Source organism: Eretmochelys imbricata, chromosome 20 (assembly GCF_965152235.1).
Source record: "Eretmochelys imbricata isolate rEreImb1 chromosome 20, rEreImb1.hap1, whole genome shotgun sequence".
Classification (NCBI taxonomy): domain Eukaryota; kingdom Metazoa; phylum Chordata; order Testudines; family Cheloniidae; genus Eretmochelys; species Eretmochelys imbricata.
Window position 1 is genome coordinate 21,024,105 of NC_135591.1, and position 21,881 is coordinate 21,045,985.

Consider the following 21,881-nt stretch of genomic DNA (forward strand, 5'->3'; position numbering starts at 1 on the left):
GCCAGGGGCTGCTCCGCACCAGCTAACCGAAACGTGTTAACCCTGCCGCTGTGCAGCCAAACACAGGGCGCTATGCATGGGGACTGGGTGCCCGTCTCTGGCCTGCCCTGTGCAGGAGCTCAGACCGGCTCAGCGGCTGGTCTTGTACCCCGTGAAACAGGAAATTTCCCCAGTGACCAGGGGAAGGCAGGGCTGCTGGGAGAAGTGTGCAGAGAAATGCTCTGGTGCTGTGTGTAGGAGGTCGGGGTCCTGGGCAGCTCCCGGTGCGACAGAGCCCTGATCCCGGTTCCTGTGTGTCTGGGCAGGGCCCGGCGCGACGAGGCCCCCAAGCCCCGTTACTGTGTGTCTGGGCAGCGCCCAGCGCGAGGGGACCCCAATCTCGGTCGCTGTGTGTCCGGGCAGCGCCCGGTGCGACGGGGCCCCCATCTCGGTTGCTGTGTGTCTGGGCAGCGCCCGGCGCGACGGGGCCCCCATCTCGGTCGCTGTGTGTCTGGGCAGCGCCCGGTGCGACGGGGCCCCCATCTCGGTTGCTGTGTGTCTGGGCAGCGCCCGGCGCGAGGGGACCCCAATCTCGGTCGCTGTGTGTCTGGGCAACGCCTGGCACGAGGGGGCCCCAATCTCGGTCGCTGTGTGTCTGGGCAGCGCCCGGTGCGACGGGGCCCCCATCTCGGTCGCTGTGAGTCTGGGCAGCGCCCGGTGCGAGGGGGCCCCCATCTCGGTCGCTGTGTGTCTGGGCAGCGCCCGGCGCGATGGGGCCCCCATCTCGGTCGCTGTGCGTCTGGGCAGCGCCCGGCGCGAGGGGACCCCAATCTCGGTCGCTGTGTGTCTGGGCAGCGCCTGGCACGAGGGGGCCCCCATCTCGGTCGCTGTGTGTCTGGGCAGCGCCCGGCGCGATGGAGCCCCCATCTCGGTCGCTGTGTGTCTGGGCAGCGCCTGGCGCGACGGGGCCCCCATCTCGGTCGCTGTGCGTCTGGGCAACGCCTGGCGAGACGGGGCTCTCGTCTCAGCTGGGGCCTCCAGGCTCCCTGGTAGTAAAATTGAGTCCAGCTCTGTTAAGGAGGACGCTGTGGGGTACTGGGCACTGTCGGAGCAGGATTATTTTTTCTTTCTAATTGATTTTGGTGAAGGGTGAGGTCTGCAGGAAACAAGTACCCAGGCTGTCAGGGACTCAGGGACAGCCAATGAATAAGGGGGATTTCAGGGCCCATCTCTATGGGCGGGCGGCTCATTTCTGACTTGCTGCCTCCCCAGCCGAGTGACAGTCAAGGGGGATCCTCAGGACAACAGACACTCACCGTCACACATCCACATCCACACCTGTTCCCATAGACACACCCGTGGCTGTCTGTGTGCACACATGCTGTCACACCTGCAAATGCTCGCAGGCTCTCGCCCTCTCACACACGCGTCTGCGTGCACATGCAGACACACTCGCATTCACACACACGTGCACACACTCATGCATGCACGTGCCCACCTATGCTCAGTGCACACATGCACATTTACACACTTTCCCAGGAGTCAAGTCTGAGACCGCCGCTGCTTCCCAGCCAGTCGTCCTGTTGTGGGGTGAGGAGTGAGGGCCGACTGGACTGCATGGGCCGGAGACAGTGTTATTACCTGGTGATAAACGCCCAGCCAGACCTTGCTGCTGCTACGCCTCAGCGACCCTGTCCCCCCCCGCCCCTTCGCCGTGCGTGGGCCTCTCTCCTTGGTGTTGAACCGTGAAGGAGACATTTGCTCGGGCTGCCAGCCCTGATGTTGCTAGTGGATTTCAGCTGGTACCAGAGAATCTCTCTGTGCGGAGGCAACACCCCCCTCTTTTATCAGGGACGCACAGTGAGACTGTCCTGACCCATGTGCACCCCTGGCGTGGGAGCATGGCCATTAGCCAAAGACAGATGCAAGCCCCATAGCTGGGGCTCTGAGGGCTCTGAGGTTGCTCAGCTCTCAGGAAAACCAATGGGAGGATCTGGGCCTCAGCTGTCTCTATCCCGCCCCCTTGCTGGTGTCCAAGGGAAAAAGCGGTGTGGGCCTGGGCTTCATTTGCATTTTTGTTACGCACCATTCTACTGTGAAATTTTTGGTCATTTTGGTAAAAATTCATTTAAGTTTGGAGTGGTGAGGTAATGGAATTCAGTTCTCCTGATTGTGCAGCAAAAGGGCCAAAGAACAGTATGAAATATGCCCTGAGTGAGGGGTCACCCTAACCGTAACTCCAGTCACGCACAGCTGAGCCATGGTGTGTGGCTAGCAGTAAAACAGAAAAGGGCTATGATGTGAGTGCTCATTCCTGGTGACAAGGGGCTTATTGAGTTGACTTGTCTGAATGAGTTAGCTGAGGTCAGAGGGAGGCTGGTGGAGTGGGTAGAGATACTAGTTTAGGACTCAGAAATTGGTGTCCCCTTCTCTGTGTTGTAGACTTTGCATGATCTTGCTTAAAGCTCTGAGTTCAACCCCTCTGTAGCTTAGTTCCTGCTTATATAGCAGGGATAGCAGCCTGGGCCTGGCTCACGCAGAGCAGTGACGTTGAACGAACGTTGCAAGGTGTGTGGGTGCTGTGGTGATGGGTGCAATGCAGAGATCTTGCAGGTGGTAGGAGCCATGCTGAGCTGATCTGCGTGGCTGAGAGGCCCTGGACGGACCTGCCAAGCCAACTCCTCGAGGAGGTGACATGGCAGTGATGACGGAAGTGGGGGTGAGCTGAGCCTGCAGCCACACCATAGGGTGAGACCGGGCAGGAGGAGCCAGAAAGCTCTGAACAACTGCTTCTGCAAGCCAGGTACCAGGTGGAGGAGGTAGGCTGAGAGTTCAAGGGACTCCTGACAAATCAGCCTGGGTTTCCTTAGCCCAAGGGCGTAATCATTCCGAGTTTCCCACATTCTCCTCTGGTGTTTCCTTTCCCCTCTGTTCTCTGGGCAGAATGGGGCAGGCGACCAGAGCGCTTGGTTGTGTTTATTTCATTCTCAGAGCAGGAACACCAGGGAGACTCTGGCTAGCGGCTCCAGCCAGCCTTGTTAAAGGGCCCCTCATGGCTGCCAGGCCCCTTGGCAGAAGGGTTTCCTGAGGAGGCTGGAACTCTCTAGCCGTGACTGAGCTGAGAGCGGATCTGCTCCGGGAGACCTGATGCCCACTGGCTTTAGGGCACCATGGGGTCGAGTTTCCAGTGGCTGCGATACTCAGCTCTCGGGGGGATATCGCAGTGGGGTTCTTGGTAGGAAGTCCGCCCTGAGGATTGTTTCCTGCTCACACAGCGAGAGAAAAGTCTGCAGTGGGAGAGATCTGACATGGGAGGCAGAAACTCTCTCCACACCCCGTCCAAAGAGGCAGCTGTTTCTCCCCGGGAGGCTGCCCTGTTTCAGGCAGCATGCTGTGGAGGAATGGGCACAGGGTCAGAAGGCAGGTGGCTTTGAGTTCCTAACCTGCCTCTGTTCCGTGACTCAGTTTCCTAGTCTGTACTGTGGGGATATTAACAGTGCAATAGCACCTAGGGGCCTTAATCAAAGACTCGGGCTCCACTCTGCCAGGTGCTGTACGTGCAGAGAATGAACAAACAGTCCCTGCCCCACGGGACGGTGCAGTGGGTCCCCAGTATCCTTTAGGAGCAACAACGATAGTGACATCTCACAGGAGTGGGCTGGTGGAGATCAGCTAACTAATGCCCACACAGTGCTTTGACCATGCAAATTGTTGTCATTCACACTACGGCAGTACAACCAAAATCAGCCCCCCATTACGCCAGGTGCTGCACGCACACCTGGCAAGAGACAGCCCCTGCCTCAGAGATCGTACACCCTAACTCGACGGGACAGAGGCCAGAGGCACATGCAGCAGCCCTGGGACTGGAACCCAGGTGTCCTGGCTTCCAGCCCAGTTCCCTTCCCGCTGGAGCAGACACGCACTAAGTACCGTCCTCCTCAGGTGCCTGCGACCGCTGCCCAGCGGCTGAGGGAATAACCAGCTGCCGTCATCTCTGGGGGTTCAGTCTCCCATGATCAAAGCTCTGGCGGGTCTCGGCTCCGGGGTTCCTGTTGGGCTGAACAAAACGTAAATGGGTCCTTTCAAATCCGTTGGTAGCTTTTGTTGCTATTTCGTGCAAGATTCAGCTTTGGTTTCAGCTGGTTTTGATACGGCAACGACTGCAGCTGCATGTCACCAAATGGGGTCGCTGCCATTCTGGGCAGCTGGCCGGGGCCCCAACGAAAGCGCTGGCCAAGCAGCACTGTGCCAGGAACAGGCTGGGGCCAAGTGGCAGCTCACGTGGGCCGGAGCGGGGGTCTGCAGAAGGTAATTCTTCCAAGACCAGCTCTTGCACGGCGTGCAGTGCCAGGCCGGTTATCGAGGACAACACAGCAGCCACACACTGAGGGGTGTCGCACTGGGCCGAGGGGGTGGGTTAGAGTTCGTTCAAGGCTCCCGTCGGAGCTGGAGCCGGGGAGTGGACGCTGGACTCCTGCCAGATCTGCTCTGGCACCAGCTGGGTTTAGTCTGGGGACTTCGAGGGGCCACGTCAGGCCGCAGGTCACAGCTGTCCCTCTGGCCTCAGAATTGCTTAAAGGGAGATTCGGGGCACCTTCAGACAGTGACTGGCTTGTGCGGCAGCCGCACGGGTGGGCAGGCGGTTCTGGGGGTCACTGACAGCAGGGGTCGCCCTTCACCTCTCTGGCACTGCGAAGGCCAGTCACAGAGATGGCCCCCACGTGAATGGGGCTGGGTGGGCCCCAGCACCCAGATGCACTTGGCCTTTGCAGCAAAGGCAAAGGGTGAATAGGCCAGGGTGGCTGCCCCTGGTTGTGGGGCTCTTGTTGCAGGGGCAGCCGGGGGGAGCTTGCCCAGTCGATGTGACCAGCAGGATCCAGCCTCTAGGGCTGAGAATCCAGAACCTTTCGCTAGTGCCAACTGGGGGGGTCCGTGGGGAGGGGAACGGAGCCCCCTCAGCCAGCACAGGGAGTCAGCAGCAGCGGCCGGCTTGGCAGAGATGATGGATTCTTCCCACAGAGAGGGGCACTGATATTCAGGAGGCTGTGAATAATTCACGATAAAAGTTTAATTATTTACAAAACAATTAGCAGTGGAGGAGCAGCCGGGGAATAGCCGGCCTGGCCCAGACTGCGGAGCACTGGGGCGGGTACCAGGCATGGGGTGAGAGGTGGGGGAGGTCGGGTTCCCTTCCCAGCTGCGGAGCCTGCACTGGCTGCTTGCAGCGCACTGATACCCCGAGAGGCAGGGACGTGGAACAGTTTGTGCAGGGGGGGTGCCGAGAGCCACTGAACCAAACTGTAACCCTCGGAGGTGATGGAAACCGCTGCAAGCCAGGGGGTGCGGCTGCCCCCCAGCACCGCTGCAGAGGTGGGAGGAATGAGGCCTGTGACTGATTTCCGCCAGGTGGAGTGTGCTCAGGGCTATGAGGTAGGAGAGATTCCTCCAAGCTGAGGGAAACCTGCTTCCGGGGCCTGGAATCTCAGCCCAGTTTCACCTGCCTCCTACGTCATCAGCGGGGAGACGTCCTGCAGCAGAACCAACCCCAAGACCCCCTCTCCCTGGATCGGCTCCTCCAGATGCCTGCTTACCATTCCTCCGGCTTTCTCTCGCCACCACACAGTGGTTGCCACCGATCTCCTAACCCCTTCGTTTGCAAGGAGGGAAAACCCCTCAGCCCACCTGGCTTATCTCTGAGCAGCCATGCAGCCTGTTGCTTTGGGCGGCAGCTTTGCGACCGAAAGGGGCTGGAATGGCTCCTTTCAGAGCCTGCACGAGCCTGCGAGGCACAGGTCTGCCTGTGACAGGCTCTGGATCAAAGCCCGATGGCCCCACTGACACTGCAGAACAGCACTGAAATGTCTGCACAGTCGACGGTGAGCAGCACCACAGCCGGGCAGGCGGAACTTATCCTTTGGGTGGGCCGAGGAGAGCACCCCCAGTTCACCTCCTGGCCTCTTCTCGTGCCTCCCGGCCCCAGGGCTGGGGGGTCCCTGCAGTCAATGCTCCAGGGCTGCCCCCCCCCCTTTTAGAGCCTAATTTGTCACTTCCCTGCAACGTGTGCCCCCGTTTGCCGCGGGGCCAGGGGGACGTCAGGCCCTGCTGTTCTGCGCTGGGTGTGCTTGGCACGCACTTTGCACTGGTGAAAATGGTGGTACAATGAGGTGCAGGGCAGTGGTGAATCCGGCACTTGTATTTATTGGGAATGCTTTTCCCTGGCTTTCCTAGAATGCTGCGGGCTCCTGGTACCGCCAGCTGCTTGTGGGCTGAGTTCTGGACCCCTCCCTTATCCTGCTGCCTGGCCGCAGGAGACAGGAGCAAAGTTTACTGCATTTGGATTGAAGCAAGGAGAGGCTGGCTGGTCCATGGCCTGTTTATCCCCATTTGAGTGGGGAGCAAGCGGCTAATCCCCTGCTAATCCCATTATGTGCTTATGTGCTGGAGAAGCAACTGAGAGGGTTTTGGAGACTGGAGACCTGGGCACTCTGCTCAGATGCATGTTTCCACCCTGGTGAGAGATCGGCTCTTCCTGCCTCTGTGCTGTGCTGGCTTGTATTTGCCGCAGCCTCCTTTAAATGCAAAATTTAATCCAATTGACAAGGAATCGGCAAGCCGGGACAGAGGAAGGAATCCTTGGGATGCCTGAGCAATGCCCAGCTGTGCACGTGCTGCAGGGCCGTGTCCAGGGACAGAAATCCAGCTACTTGAGCTGCAGGCAGAGAGATTTTTATCTCTGCCACTGACTCTCTCTGTGACCTTGGCTACGTCACCTACCCATCTGCCGCTCAGTTTCCACCCATGAGAACTAGGGACTCCTTTCCTGGGCGTTGGTGGCTCTGCTAACAAGCATTTGTAACACGCACCAAAAGCCATAGGTTAAAGCACGCGTGAGCTCACGGATGCTGTGTGCAAAGCTGTGGGCTGGCACTCCGGAGATTTCGGTTCAATTCCTGGCTCTGCCGCAGCGGGAGACTCTTTCTCTGGGCCTGGTCCCCAAAATGGGGACCATGCTCCTTCCACAAGCGAAGCTAAATTCATGTCTCTGAGGACGTGTCTGCCCCACAGCTGGGAGGCACAATTTCCAGCCTGCAAAGACCTCCGCTAGCACCTAAAGATAGCTGGGTTTGCACGCAGGGGTCTGAGCTGCTGCAGCCGTGCTGTAATTTTAGGTGCCCCTATCAGCAGGGCTAGTGCGGGTGTGTCTGGGAATGACCCGCCCAGCTGCCCTGGGGCTCGGGCCCCGGGGGGTTCCCTGGAGAGAATTCTGCAGTGGCGGGTGAAAGGGTGCGGATGCAGGCAAGGCCCAGGAGCAGGGACACGGTCTAGGCGGGTGTTGAAGGAAGCAGTCCAGCACACCCTTCTCCTCCCTCAAACCAAAGCGCTACACTGGGGCCAGGGCTTTCCCTACTCGGCAGCAAGAGGACAGCTTCCTCTTCCTCCAGTCTGGCTTGCTCCAGCCTGACCAGGGACCGTCCATCAGGGCTACTGCTGCCCTTGTCTCTCAGCACCTGGGGGACTCCCAGCAATTCTCACAGAGGCTGGGATGTGCCAGAGCAGGGAGCGCAGCGCTCCGCCCTGTGGCCAGCCTAGCATCCCCGGGGAGGAAATGCCTCAGCTCACAGCCCCATTAGAAGGCAGGGAAATTTCAGCGTCTGTATTTCGAGTCTGGTCAAGCTGGGGATTTTTTAGCAGCCATAGAGAGGCTTGGCTTTGTTTGTTCTTCATCCTCTGGCTCTGGAGTGGGCAGTAGCCATACTGGCCAAAGCAGAGGAGGAGTTGCCAGGAGCTGGGCCTTTTGCTCAGCCTTCCTGGAGAAGTAAAGGAGGTGAATAGAATTAAGCGGATCGTTGTGGGTCTGTGGACAATCGTGCCTGTCAGGCTGACTGGCTGGCTTCCTTGGATGAGATCTCAAGTTTGTTTGTTAAAGGTAACAGTGTTGACACAATACACTTAGGTTTCCATAGGGCATTTGTCTCGGGACGCACAATATTTTGATTAAAAAAACCCGCCAGACACATGGCAGACGTTGAATGGTTAAAAGCCAGCTCAGCTAACTGACCGGTGGCCTAAAGTAACTGGCCACAGGGTGTGACGGGTTTGGTCACAGAGACCCCCTTTGGACTGTCACCTGACGTGCTGAATTTACCTCTGAGCCCATTTTCCCTGCCAGCTTGGGACTCCAGAACCCTGCCTTGTTGAGCCAGACATGCCAGCCTGCCGCAACCCACACCCAGCTCTGGTCCACGCCCCCAAAGCTGCAGACTTTAACCAAAACCTGCTCAGCAGGTCACCTGTCTTCAGCACCCAGACACCCAGCTCCCAGTGGGATTCAACCCCCAGGTCAATCCATTTTACTCTGTATAAAGCTTATACAGGGTAAACTCATAAATTGTCCATTCTCTATAACACTGATAGAGAGAGATGCACAGCTGCTTGCTCCGCCAGGTATTAATCACTTACTCTGGGTTTATTAATAAACAAAAGTGATTTTATTAAGTGTAAAAGGTAGGATTTAAGTGGTTCCAAGTAATAACAGACAGAACAAAGTAAGTTACCAAGCGAAATAAAACAAAAAACGCAAGTCTAAGCCTGATACATTAAGAAACTGATTACAGATAATATCTCACCCTCAGAGATGTTCCAAAAAGCTTCTTTCACAGACTAGACTCCTTCCTAGTCTGGGTCCAATCCTTTCCCTGGTACAGTCCTTGTTAGTTCCAGCAGACATCTCAGGTGGTAACTAGGGGCTTTCTCATGACTGGGACCTCCCTTTGTTCTGTTCCACCCCCTTTTATATCTTTCGCAAAAGGCGGGAACCCTTTGTCTCTCTCTGGGTTCCCACCCCTCCTTCTCAATGGAAAAGCACCAGGTTTAAGATTGATTCCAGTTCAGGTGACATGGTCGCATGTCACTGTGAGACCCCAGCTTCCGTTCTTCCTGGGCTGGCCTGCACGTACCCAGGCAGGTTTGGAAGTAAACAGCCACTCACAGGTCACGATTTCTGAAGCGCCCTTAATGGCCTCCACTTAATATATTTGCATCAGTGATACACGTTTATCTCTTATTCTCCTGACGCCAGACACAGAAACGACACACGCAGACAACTGGGGTGACCACACTCAGTAGATCACACGCTTTGTAATGGTGCCTTACAAGAGACCTTTTGCAGGAAGCATATTCCAGTCACCTCATATTCACACTCATAAGCATATTTCTGTAAAACATTATGGAGTGTAGCATCGCACAGGGAATCCTCACGTGCGGTTCCAGCCTGGGCCAGTTCTATTAAAGGGCCAGACTGGGTCAGACCAAGGGTCCATCTAGCCCAGTCTCCTGTGGCTGACAGCAGCCAATGCCCAGTGCCACAGAGGGAACGAACAGACCAGGGCAATTATCAAGTGATCCTCCCCTGTCATCCACTCCCACTTCTGGCCGTGTGATGGCGTGCTCACCCCACCCCCAAAGGGGTAATTTACGGTGGCTCAGAAGGGGCAAAGTAACCTGCTAGGCTGCACCTGGGGGGAGCCCTAGGGCTGATGAAGAAAGCACTGATTGGAGGTGGAGCCCAGAGGCCAGGGTTGGCAGAAAGCCAGGCAAGCGAGGGCAGACGGGGCTGCAGCGCTGTGCGATCCCTGCTGGAATAGCGTGTCCAGTTCTGGGGTGACAGAGGCTGAGAGACTGAAGAGCCACGAGAAGGATTAAATTATTAGTCGTGACAGTCTCAAGATGCTTCATCTAGTGAGAAGGTTCTGGGGTGACTTGATGCCATTCTATAAATAGCTAACTATGTCAATGGGTCAGTCTAGCCAGGGAAGGGCTAACATGAGCCAACGGCTGGAAGTGGAAGCCAGACAAATTCTGACTGGAAATCGGGTGTTCATTTTTAATGGTGAGAGAAATGAACCATTGGAACAACTTACCCAGGGTTGGGGTGGAACGATTCTGGGCAGGTCTTTGGCTGGTGCGATGCAGGAGAACCGACCAGCTGATCACAGTGGTCCCTTGTGGCCGCGCAATCTGTGAGCGAGTCCTGCCAAGCGCTCCTTGTCCCGCTCCCAGCCCTGGCTTCAGTCACAGTGCAATGTGCGAGGCCAGCAGCACTTGCTGAAGCAGGGGGCGGATCTGGCCTCGGCAGGGCTGAGTGCAGGGAGGCAGGAACAATTTGTATCGTGGGGGTGCTGCTGATGGAAACCAGGTACTTGGTGTTTGTTGTTGCTCCTCCCAGCCAGGGGGCCACTGGGGGAATGGGTGAAACCCCCTCTGTCTCCTTTGCCCCAGGATGGCAACTCTGGTGGTGGGCACATGCGTTGGCACTAGGATGCCATTTTCCAACAGCCTGATGGTTGTAGGGACCGAGATTTGGGCTTGCCCCAGTGGCCGTCTGCACACAGAGCCCAGCTGGGCATTGGGACTCCCTCCCAAACTGGAGGAGGCATTTCGATCGGGAGCGTGGCTCCACCCGGCTGCTAATTCCACCGTAGCGTGAGCCGCGAGGGCTGGCGCGGGGAGGGGCAGTGGGGAGAAATGCAGAGGGAAGTGTGCATGCGTGTGCAAGAAAGAGGGTGCGGCTAACCGCAAGGCATGTGAGCAAGAAGTGCACACGCATACACACCAAGCGTGGTCCCTGAACTGGGTGTCTGCCTCTCTTAGGAATCCCACCCGTGCAAGCCCAGGAGAGCAGCCCTGGGGATTGTACTGGAGGTGCCATCGAAGTGCGGGCAGGAGGGCAGGAATCAGTCAGGGGCGCGTGTGCAAAGGGTGTGACTCTGCGTTGTTAGAGCAGGCGAGGTACTGGCCATCGATGCCGGGTGCAGAGGAACGGAGGAGAGGGGCCAGCGGGCTGGGACTCCTGCCTTCCTCCACAGACGCCTTTTATAGCGGCAGGGCGCAGCGAGCGTGGTTAGTGCGGGGCCGAGGTGCAGGCTGGAGGGCGGGGGGGGGGCAGAATTAATCACCCCAACTTCCAGGCTGAGAACAGCAAAGCACCCTGGTCATGTTCCCCATAGTTCCAGACTGGGAGGGGGAGAACCCCCCAGGGGCCACTCCTGTCCCTTCCTGCCACTTATTGCAGACGGCCAGGCCATGCTGGAGGTGCCCAGGGAGGAAGTATCAGCGCTCAAGGGGGGTGACTTGGCCTCATGCCAGGGTGAGTCCCAGCCATAGCGCTCGGGGCACAAGGCTGTACCCAGAATTGGCCTGGTTCTCCTTTTGGGGGGCAGCTGCTGGAGCCAGCTTCTGGTTGTACTGCCTGGGGGGCAGGAGTGGTGTTCTCTCCGCCCAACAGGGCTGTGACTGTGGAAAGCCATTAATCTCATTCCAGGGAGGGCCTGTCACCGTGGCAAAGCCCCAGCTGTGGGTGCCCACCGGCTCAATGCTGTTGCCCCTGCTGTCCGTCCAGTCTGGCCAGAGACTTCTGCCCCCTCACAGCCGATCCTGTCCAGTGCCTTGGTGCTGGGGCTGGGGGCGGTGGCTGCATCCCTTGGCTTGCAGCGGTTTCCATCGTCTCCAGGGCTTACAGTTTGGTTCGCTGGCTCTTGGTGGGCACTGTCCTTTCCCTGGGCAGTGAGGTGGCTGCTTTCAGACCCCTGCTACTGATGAAATTTCCCTTGTGGCACCGAGTTTCTCCTGATGTTTGGATCCCGGCCACAGCTCAGCCCATGACTCTGGCACGCCTCCACAGCCGCTCTGGGTTTTCATCACGGGCTCCCCAGGTGGTCCCACTAATCATTATCGCCCAGCGTTACACCAGGGCCTCGCTTCGTCTCTGGTTATTGATCTTCCAGCTTCATGCACAAGGAAGGAAACAACTGTGCTGAGCCCTGACTGGGTGAGACGCAGCAGCCTGCTGGGGCTGCAGGGGCAGCAGATAACTGTAGCCAGTTAGTCTCTAAGGGGCCACAAGTCCTCCTGTTCTTTTTGCAAATACAGACTAACACGGCTGCTCCTCTGAAACCAGCCAGAGAGAGACTGTTTGCAAAGCTTGCATTTAAGGTGGTGGAAGGGCTTCAGTGTCCCGCTGGCCTGTGTGCCCCACTGCACAGCTCACGGAAGGGGAGGCTGAGCTGTGGCTGTGAAGAGGGGAAGACTGGCCTGCTGGTGGCTCAGGAACTGGGCTGAGATTCCAGAGAGCTGGGTTCAGTTCTAGGCTTCTCGAGTGACTCTTTGGGGCTCGGTTCTCCGGGGCTAATCCTTCCTCTGGCTGCTTAGACTGCAGCCTCTTCTGGGCAGGGCCCGTCCCATCCTCTCTCTGGGCAAGCTCCCCGCATGGTTCAGCCTTGTCTTGAATGGGGGGTGCTAGGTAGGTGCTGCTGAAATATAAGAGATAAAGTGGACGTGACCCCTGTGAGCTTGGTGTCACCTGCACGGCTGCTCTCTGGAGCAAAGACACTGCAGGCTAGAGGATTAATCAATTTCCTTTTAACGAGCCCTCTGCTTCCCACCAGCCTAATGTGCCAGGAGAGGCGCGTAAATTGCTTCCAAGTGCGACTGTAGATCATTGCACTTTCACAGGCTAACCGTGCTAACTACGGCGATGACATGTCGCAGCAGCATCCGTGCCGGGGCAGTCTCCCTGCACTGCAGGCTCGGGGACGAGAGCGGCAGGGCACAGAACCCAGCTGAGATCAGGGGCCCACGGTGCTGGATGCGACACAGACACGCCTGGCCCGATGAACTGACAGTCTAAACAGGCAAAAGGCAGGAGGGGAAACCGAGACGCTGAGGTGGGGAGCAGCTTGGAGCTAGGAACAGAACCCAGGAGTCCTAGGTCCGGCGCCCCTATGCCCGCTGCCTCTCGCTGCTCTAAGTTGTGGCTGCTCCCCGTGCGCCCCCAAGGGGACCAGTGCTGGGGACCAGCACGACAGGCCAGTGCGTTCATGCCCCCTCCCCTGGGCATGGCTGGCACAGAGCCAGCCACACCACTTCGGTGCCAGCCACGCCACTAGGCCGCCAGAGGGGGAGACGAGGTGGCCTGAGCCTGAATCAGCCTTGCAGTCCAGCACCTGGCGGTCACCTGGCAGACAGCTGCTGGGTCTGCGCCTCCCTAGGGCGCACTCGCACCCCCACCAGCCTCTTCGTTATTTCCTCCTCCGCCGGCGACAGGTGAAGTAGCGAGGCGCTCGACTGCTCTCGCTCTGCACCCAGAGGAGCAGCCTTCTCTCCCGTGAGTCTCTCTGCAACTCCAATGTCTGGCTGGGCCTCGCGGCAACGCCCATCCTGCAGGACCTTTCAAACCTCCCTTTCTCGCTGCTTGTTTGCCACCTCCCCCAGACCCACCGAGGAGGCCATGGGCGGGGGGGACGTGACCACCCCACAGAATGGGGGCAGTTCTGGAGCACAGAGCACTGCAGAATTCCCATAAGAACATAAGAACAGCCAGACTGGGTCAGACCAAAGGCCCATCTCACCCTGTGTCCTGTCCTCTGACAGTGGCCAATCCAGGTGCCCCAGAGAGAATGAACATAGACTCATCGACATTAGAAGGGACCATTATGATCATCTAGTCTGACCTCCTGCACAACGCGGGCCACAGAACAGGGAATCATCCAGTGATCCACCCCCTGTTGCCCATTCCCAGCCTCTGGCAAACAGAGGCTAGGGACACCATCCCTGCGCATCCTGGCTAATAGCCATTGATGGATCTATTGTTGGATCATATTAAAGAAGTTCTGTATTAAAATCACAAATGAGTTTGATTCTCCATAGTTTAAATTCCAGGGTATTACTAATTCAGAGGTCTCTTGGCTTTTGGTACTGTTTCTCTCCCTCTATGTGTGAAACTTGCAAGCTGCTAATTGCGTTAGTACATTCTAAGGCAGAGTCTGTTCTCAAAGCAATTCTTTGTAACAACAACTACTCACACAGAGAGAGACTCAAAGCAATACTCTGTAACAGCAGAAACAGCACCCAGAGACTCCCCGCCCTTTTGTTGTATTCATCTCACTTTGTTAACAATTGTGATTAAAATAGAGATAGAGGATGTATGTGGATGGATGCTTGGTGTGGATAATAACTGAGTGATCAGGGAGGTGCCAGCCTAAGAATCCAGTGTCCATTGGCTGAAGAAGGCGTCAAGTGGAAATAACCAGAGGACCCCCGAAGGGCAGACTGGAATCCACCCAACAGCCTCAAGGATGGGAGAACCAAAGAACAAGAGAACACCTGGCAGCACGGAGCCGTCAGGAATGTGCCATCTGCTGACTGATTCAGCAACAGCAAGATGAAGCCATTCCCATAGACTGGCATAGGAATAAATTCCTATAAAAATGGACTCTAGAAAGTGAGAACTTTGGGGTCTGATTCTGCAAACCAACTTCCAGGAGCATCAGATGAGCATCTGAAAAGGCCCTGCTCCCTCCTCATGTCCAGGCCACCTGGCCAGTGGCTTGGCATGAGCAACTCTTACGCTGGTAATGATGATAACAATCTTGCAGAACCTGTGAATGAATGTGTGAATAAATATGAGATTGAATGGAATGTTATAGCTATAACTAACTGCTTACTATGATTCTTTCTGTATTCACAATAAATGTGGCATTTCGCCTTTTCCCCTTTAATAAGATCCTGCTGGTTTTTATTTATTGGTATAACACTATCCCCCATGAATTTATCGAGTTCTTTTTGAGCCCTTTTATAGTCTTGGTCTTCGCAACATCCTCTGGCAAGGAGTTCCACAGGTTGACTGTGCGTTGTGTGAAGAAATACTTCCTTTTGTTTATTTTAAACCTCCTGCCTATTAACTTCATTTGGTGACCCCTAGTTCATGTGTTATGAGAAGGAGTAAATAACACTTCCTTATTTACTTTCTCCACACCAGTCATGATTTTATAGACCTCTATCATATCCCCGCTTGGTCATCTCTTTTCCAAGGTGAAAAGTCCCAGTCTTACTAATCTCTCCTCATTCGGCAGCTGTTCCATACCTCTAATAATTTTTGTTGCCCTTTTCTGAACCTTTTCCAATTCCAATATATATTTTGTGAGATGGGGAACCACATCTGCACGCAATATTCAAGATGTGAGTGTACCATGGATTTATATAGAGGCAATATGATATTTTTTGTCTTATTATCTCTCCCTTTGCTAATTATCCCCAACATTCTGTTCGCTTTTTTGACTGCCGCTGCACATTGAGTGGATGTTTTCAGAGAACTATCCACAATGACTCCGAGATCTTTCTCGTGAGTGGTAACAGCTAATTTAGACCCCATCACTTTACATGTACAGTTGGGATGATGTTTTCCAAAGTGCATTACTTTGCATGTGTCCCTGTTGGCAGCTGCTAGGCACCAGCCTGGAGTGGGGCTTTCAGCACAGAATTCCTGCCCAGGTGCCACGCATGGGGGCGTCCACCAGCCAATGTCCAGCCCTTCTTGGAAGTCAGCAGCACTGATGTCCGGCAGCTCAGGATCTGGCCCATGAAGCCTGCCTAATTCCAGCAGGACAGCGGCCTTGGTCCCTGTGCAGAGAGCTGGGCCAAGGCGTATGTGTGACGAAGTGGGACTGTTCTTAATGTTTCCTCTGAATAGTGTGGGGGTGCCTCAGTTTCCCCTAGGCAGTTCTTAAGTATCTAGGGGGTGGAGTAAGGGTGTATGATCGTTGCAGAGCCCTAGAGGGCATGTGTGTGCAGGAGTCTGGACACAGAGAATGGCCAACACCCTGTTTCCTGGCCACTGATGGCCTGGGCCCTCCCCCCCCTGCAAGGTGAGAGCTGAAGGGTTGGAGAACAAAGGAATCAGGTGACCACCTGGCCCGGGAAAGGAACAAAGCCCAGAGGAGGAGGGGCTGGAGGGGGTTTTCAGTTTGGGGCTGGCTGAGACATGGAGTGAAGTGCAGACGTGGTTGTCTGGCTCACTGCCCCCCCAAAATGGACCCAGCTGAGGGGTCCCGTTCTCTGCATCTGCAAGCTCTGTTTTAGACCATGTTCCTGTCGTCTAATAAACCTTCTGTTTTACTGGCTGGCTGAGAGTCACGTCTGACTGCGAAGTTGGGGTGCAGGACCCTCTGGCTTCCCCAGGAGCCCCGCCTGAGCGGACTCGCTGGGGGGAAGCACACGGAGGGGCAGAGGATGCTGAATGCTCCGAGGTCAGACCCAGGAAGGTGGAAGCTGTGTGAGCTGTGTGTCCCGAAGACAGGCTGCTCACAGAAAGGCGACTGCCCTAGAGTCCTGACTGGCTTCATGGGGAGCAGTTCCAGAGCATCGCCCAGGGACTCCGTGACAGTATGCTGGAACCACAGCTGCAGGTCAGGGAGCACCCTGCAGAATCCGTGTGGGCTCTTAAAACTGCTTCTCCCTCCAGCAACCGCCCTCCCCGGCAGGCACTGAGCACTTGGGAAGGCCTGGAAAGGCAGGTTCCCATGGGCCATGAGCACCAGTGATGCTGCGTCATGCAGCCAGGACAGGATAGGGTTAAAGTGCACTTGCTGGAAGGGAATCCCAGACTCTCAGCTCAGTCCCACCGGAGCGTGTGTCCCCCGCGTTACCCTTCCTCTCCGGGCAGGGGACCGGGAGCCTGCGGGAACCAGAAAATCCCCCAGGCACCTGGCTTCCCCCCTGCCTCCCCAGCCACCCAGGGCCTGTCCCATCGACTCCATTTCCAGGGGCTGGCTCCTGCCTGGCAGCTGCAGTGGGAGCAGAGTGCAAACCGGCTGCGTATCCCCCGCTGCTGGCACTTGGTCCCAGAGGGTGGAAGTCGCCCCCTGTGCACAGGACCCAGCAGTGAGCTGGGCCCGGCAGAGCTGGGGCCCTTCCTGACTTTGCCCTTAGGGTCACCAGACAGCAAGTGTGAAAAATTGGGACGGGGGTGGGGGGTAATAGGAGCCTATATAAGAAAAAGATCCCAAAATCAGGACTGTCGCTATAAAATCGGGACATCTGGTCACCCTACTCACTCTGCCCTGGAGCGATGCCTTTCCCGCTCTGCAGCTCAGCCCAGCCCCTGCGGCTCTCTGCGCACCCCCCGCCTGTTAGCAGGGAAGCTGGGCTCCCCGCGGGCGGGCTCCGATTCCCGCTGGGGCTGCGGCTCCCAGGGCAGGCAGGGAGTTTAATTTGCTGCCAGGAGTGCGTGGGCTGCTGGAGACAGTGAGCGAGAGAAACACCAGCCAGCTCCTCACGTCTTGGGGAAACCGTTATTAAACACAGCCGGGCGGAGGCGGGGAGCACTTTGCCCAGAGCCAGCCAGTGTGTCTGTCACTTCTTTATTGCTCTTTTTGCCTGTGAAACTTCCCACCCAGTCGGGAAAGGCCGGAGCAAACTGCGTAGCCGCGCTGCCCCCAGGGACGGCTGCAGTCATGGGGCGCTGCCGTGCTTTGCCCTCTGAATCCCATGAAATCTTGGTCGGTTGAATCGCCCGCCTTGCCTGGAATCTCACCGGGATGGGGCGAGGCCATGAAACACCTGCCCAGCCCCACTCAGCCTCCTGCAGAGAAATCTACAGCGGGAAAATGGCCCGGGCTGGCTTCTTGACGGCCTTGGGGAAGAACAGTCGTGGGGCTATAAGACTGGACGGATTCTTGGGTCTTCTGGGTTTGACTCCTGATGGTGCCACGCACCCCGGCGGTGACCTTGGAGAGGTCACTGAGGGTCAGAGAATGGCCCAGGTGCCTTTGAAAATCCAGCCTGGGTCTCTCCGGGCCTCCGTCTCCATGTGTGAAATGGGTCTGGCGTGGCTGGGAGCTCTTTGAGGCAGTACCCAGCACAGCGGGGTGTCTGGGCATCACAGTCATGCCAGTACTAGACGGTCTGGGCAATTGTCAGTGTCCCTGCTGTGTGCGGTACCAAACTGGCTGCATTTCCCAAAGACCCCTCAGTGCCTGTCAGCAGGCATCACTCCTGCTGGGAGAGGGGCAGGTGGCTGGTTATCCAGCCAGGACATAAGGGAGCGGAAGTGGCTCTCTATGGACAGAGGACCTAGGGGGTGGGCTGAGCACCTGAGGGAGGAACACCGGGGGTAGGCAAGAGACCAGGGCATGGGACACTCACCAGGGAGTTCAGAACAACGGGGCAAGCGCCCTGTAGCCGCGAAGGCTGCTTTCCCATAATGACTTCTGTTCCTGCAAGGGAAGGCTCTTTGAGCATTGACAGGTTGTGGCATATGCAGGGCAATCCCCGCTCTGTGCTGTACAGCACCGTTCCCAGCTCCCCCTCGCTCCCTGCGAGCCGGGACAGCATTCTGGTAAAAGGGCAAATTCAAAATGTAATCAGCGGCGCGGCAATCCGCTCCTGCTCCCGGGCAGCGCACAGTAAACAAGACGCCCCCAGACAGTTGTTTAGCAATTAGGGCCCAGCAGAAACTCCCTGGCTCGGTAATTGCGGGAGCTAAACAGGCTGTGGGCATGAATATTAATCTGGCTCTGGGCTGGAGCAGCAGCTGCTGCTCTTGAGTTCCAGGGAGCCACCGCCCTGCAAAGAGCTGTAATTTGTTATCTTTTGGCTGCTGGGAAAGATTAAATGGTGATTGCAAAGCACCATGCAGGAATGTGTGTGCGTGTGTGTCCTTGTGTGCGAAGTGTGTGTCGTTTGTGTGTGTGTGCATGCCCCGTGTGTCCTGCGTGTGTCGTGTGTGTGTGTATGTGTGTGCATGCCCTCTGTGTGCACAGTGTGTGTCCTGTGTGTGCACCCCGTGTGTGCCCCCCATGTGTGGGGGGGGGCTGTGGCCTGTGTGTGCACAGGCGGGGGGGGTGTGCACAGTGCATGCACCCATGCATGTGTGTGTGCCCAGCATTATTAGTGGGGGGCTGGGCTGGGGAGGGAATGACCCAGGGACCGTTTGCAGGTAAGTTGAGTTCATGAACTTCTCTTCCAAGGGGCAAAGCAGCTGCTAGGCCAGGCAAACTGGCCCATTAGCTGGGGGTGCTGTGGAGCATCCCGTCTGGGCCCCAGGGGCTCTAACACCTCTTCCCCCCACCCCATGCACGGGGCCCAGACAGATGGGGGTTCCCAATTGCCAGCTGCTGAGCTCTGTGCAGCCGGCTCTGCTAGGAGCGCTTGGAGCAATGCCCCCAGCCTGAGCACCCAGGGGCTAGTTCACAGCATCCCCCCCACCCCGAAGGCGCGGGAGAGAGGCGGGGGGGATGATGGAGGGGCAGGGGGAGGGGCAGGCTGTGCCCTATCGGTGGTGGCATTGCAGGGCGAGCAGCATTGGCCAGGGGCCGAGGGCACCGGTTCTCCCAGCACCGCTGGGGATGCTGCACCAAAGCCAGCAGAGCCACGCTTCATGCTCGCTTTGGGCTGGCTACAGACCTGGGTGCCAGGGCGTGTGCGTGGGAGGGGCTGGAGCAGACCCATGCAGCAGGGTCAGCCGAGGCTGCCCAGGGTGGCCGTTTGGAACTGAGTTGGGACCCAGGGCAGGGTCTGAGCATGGGGAGGTGCGGCTGCATTTCTCTGCCTGTGTGTCCTAGAGCCCAGCCCGGCACGCGGCCCCAGGCGCCCGGGGGGCTCAGAGCCCAGCCTTCTGGAGCAGCAAGGCAGCCGAGCGGTGCCAGACGGCTGCAGGGGCTTGGGCCCCGCGGCTCCTTCCAGCCGGTGCCGGTCAATGGGGGTGACACTCCCACGCTGCCCTGACCGACCACCCTGTCACTGCAGCCCCCGCCAATCGATGCCCCCGCAGGCTCCTGCTGCAGGGCCCTTGTTTTCCAAATGAGGACGCTGGCAGCGCTATCGATCGACAGCCCGACCTCCAAGCCCGGACGCGCTGGGCATGCACAACGCCCCGGCTGCTGGCGTCTCAGCCCTGCCACTCCCTTCCCTGTGCAAAACGGGCCAGGGCTGCCTGGGGACTGCACTGGGGCCTTTGCGCGGGAGTGAATCCCCCCGGCTGCTGCTGCCCCGGAGCCCCGCGTCTCCGGGGAGCCTGGCCGACGGTAGTCCCCATCAGGCTCGGCTTTTGAATGGCTCCTGCCTTCGGCTGCTCCCCCTCTGCAATTCCCAGGGGCCTGGCACAGCGCGGCTGCCTGGTTATGTTTCCCCATGACAAACGAGCACGTTAAACTCGCAGGAGCCTCCCCGGGGGGAATGAGGGCGGGTGCACGCACAATGCCCACAAACCCCTCACCAGCGTGCCTTGCATCCGCCCGGGCCCCTCCCCCCGGGACACAATGCACAGCCCCCGCACACCCCTGTGCAGTCACTGACACAATGTGCACACGCTCACGTCCACGCTACCGGCATGCGTGCGCACCGTGACGTGTGCACACGCTCACACTTTGCCAAGGGCCCAAGGGGCAGGGCTCCTGGGCGGCGCGTCTCTGCAGAAGGTTGGTGGCTACAGCCGGCTCTGGTGGGGGGCTGGTTCTCCAAGCCCCCGGCCCCGCGTTGGCTGCCTGGGCTGGGCTCTGCCCTGGACGTGCAACGGGCTGACTGCTGCCCTGGACCCAGCCAGAGGGGGCGGGACGTGACCCTGGGTGCGACCAGTGGCACTGCGAGACCACCCTGTCCTAGTGCAATGGCTGTGGGTGGTACTGGGTGGGCGGGAATCGGGCTCCGTGAGTCCAGGGGTTCCCAAGCCGGCTCGGTGCTGCTGGCGAAAGACGCAAGCGCTGGCTGGCTACACACAGGTGCTGGCCATGGCGCTGAACGACCCCGCCGGCTTCCCAGCCATCACTCGCTCTATCACCAAGCGCTGCAGAGCCGGTGAGCTCCTCGCAGCGTGGCGGGGTCATGCCGGGGGCCGGTGTTCCCAGATTAGCAGGGAGGGTGGGGGGCCGGGGGGAGATAAAGGACTGGGAGCTCTGGGGTAAGATTGCAGGCGGGGCCTGGTTCTATATTGCCCTGTGCCTGGAGCCCACATCACCAGCCCCAGGCATGCAACAGGCAGGAGCCAGACCCCCACATCGTGAAATCGTAAAACGGATCAGCAGTGGCGGGTTCCTTCCACTCACTGTCCGGTTCCTGAGCCTGCCGGGGCCACGTTCCCGCACTTTCCTCTGCAGCCCCCAGGGGCAGAAACTTCCTGCCCAGTTTGTTTTTCACTCCCAAGCTCAGCTGCGAATGTGGGCCGGGCGCAGGGGGCTGGGGCTTTGCAAGAGACCCAGACAGACTGTCGTGCCGCCCTTGGCACCAGCATGATGCTGGCTCAGTGCTGCAAGGTGCTGGTGCAAGGTGCTGGTGCTGGAGAGCCCGGAGCACCCCCAGCCAAGGGAGCCCAGGGGTCATGTCCCTGCTCAGTCACTGCGGGACTGGGGGGCTCTCCCAGGCTCCACGTTTGCTATAAAGTTTGTTCTCCGTCTTGCGGCTGGAGACGTCAGCACAGGCCCGTCTGCACGGAGGGATCTTCGCATCACTATAGCAACAGCGGCATGAGAAGGGCTAAAGCTGCTCTTCGCAGGTATCGATTTGGAGAACATGCTCCAGGCAGCATGTGGCAGGGTACCGAGGAAACACTGCCCCGGCCCCCTCCCTCTGCCCTTGGGGGTGGGAAAAGGGGCAGGGAAGGCAGCCCGCGGATTAGGGTGGCCCGGCTCCACCAGTTTTATTAACCAATCATTGCTGAAGGGTGAGCAACATCAATCCTGGGGCCCAGGACACCTGGGTTCAATACGCTGCTGCTGACTGTTCGTGTGACCTTGGGGGAGTCACTGTGTCTGCCCAGTCTCTGAGCCCAGCTGTAACATGCGGGCGACGCTTCCCTGCCCCCCGGGGGACGAATGCACGGCAGAGTCTGAGGCTCGGGTAGTGCAAGGATGGGGGCCTGACAGAGGATAGCTGGGAAAGTGCAGCACTACAGACAGTGAGTGTGTGGGGCGGGGGGGGGGAGGGGAGACGTTTCTGCTTCTGTCTCTCTAGGTACCTAAAAAGGCTCCCTCCCCTGAATCCAGGTACCCCACAGGCCCGTGCGTGGGGCCCCAACTCATGGTGACATCAGATACGCAGCTTTCATTTAACAAGGGTAGTTGGAAGAGAGCCTG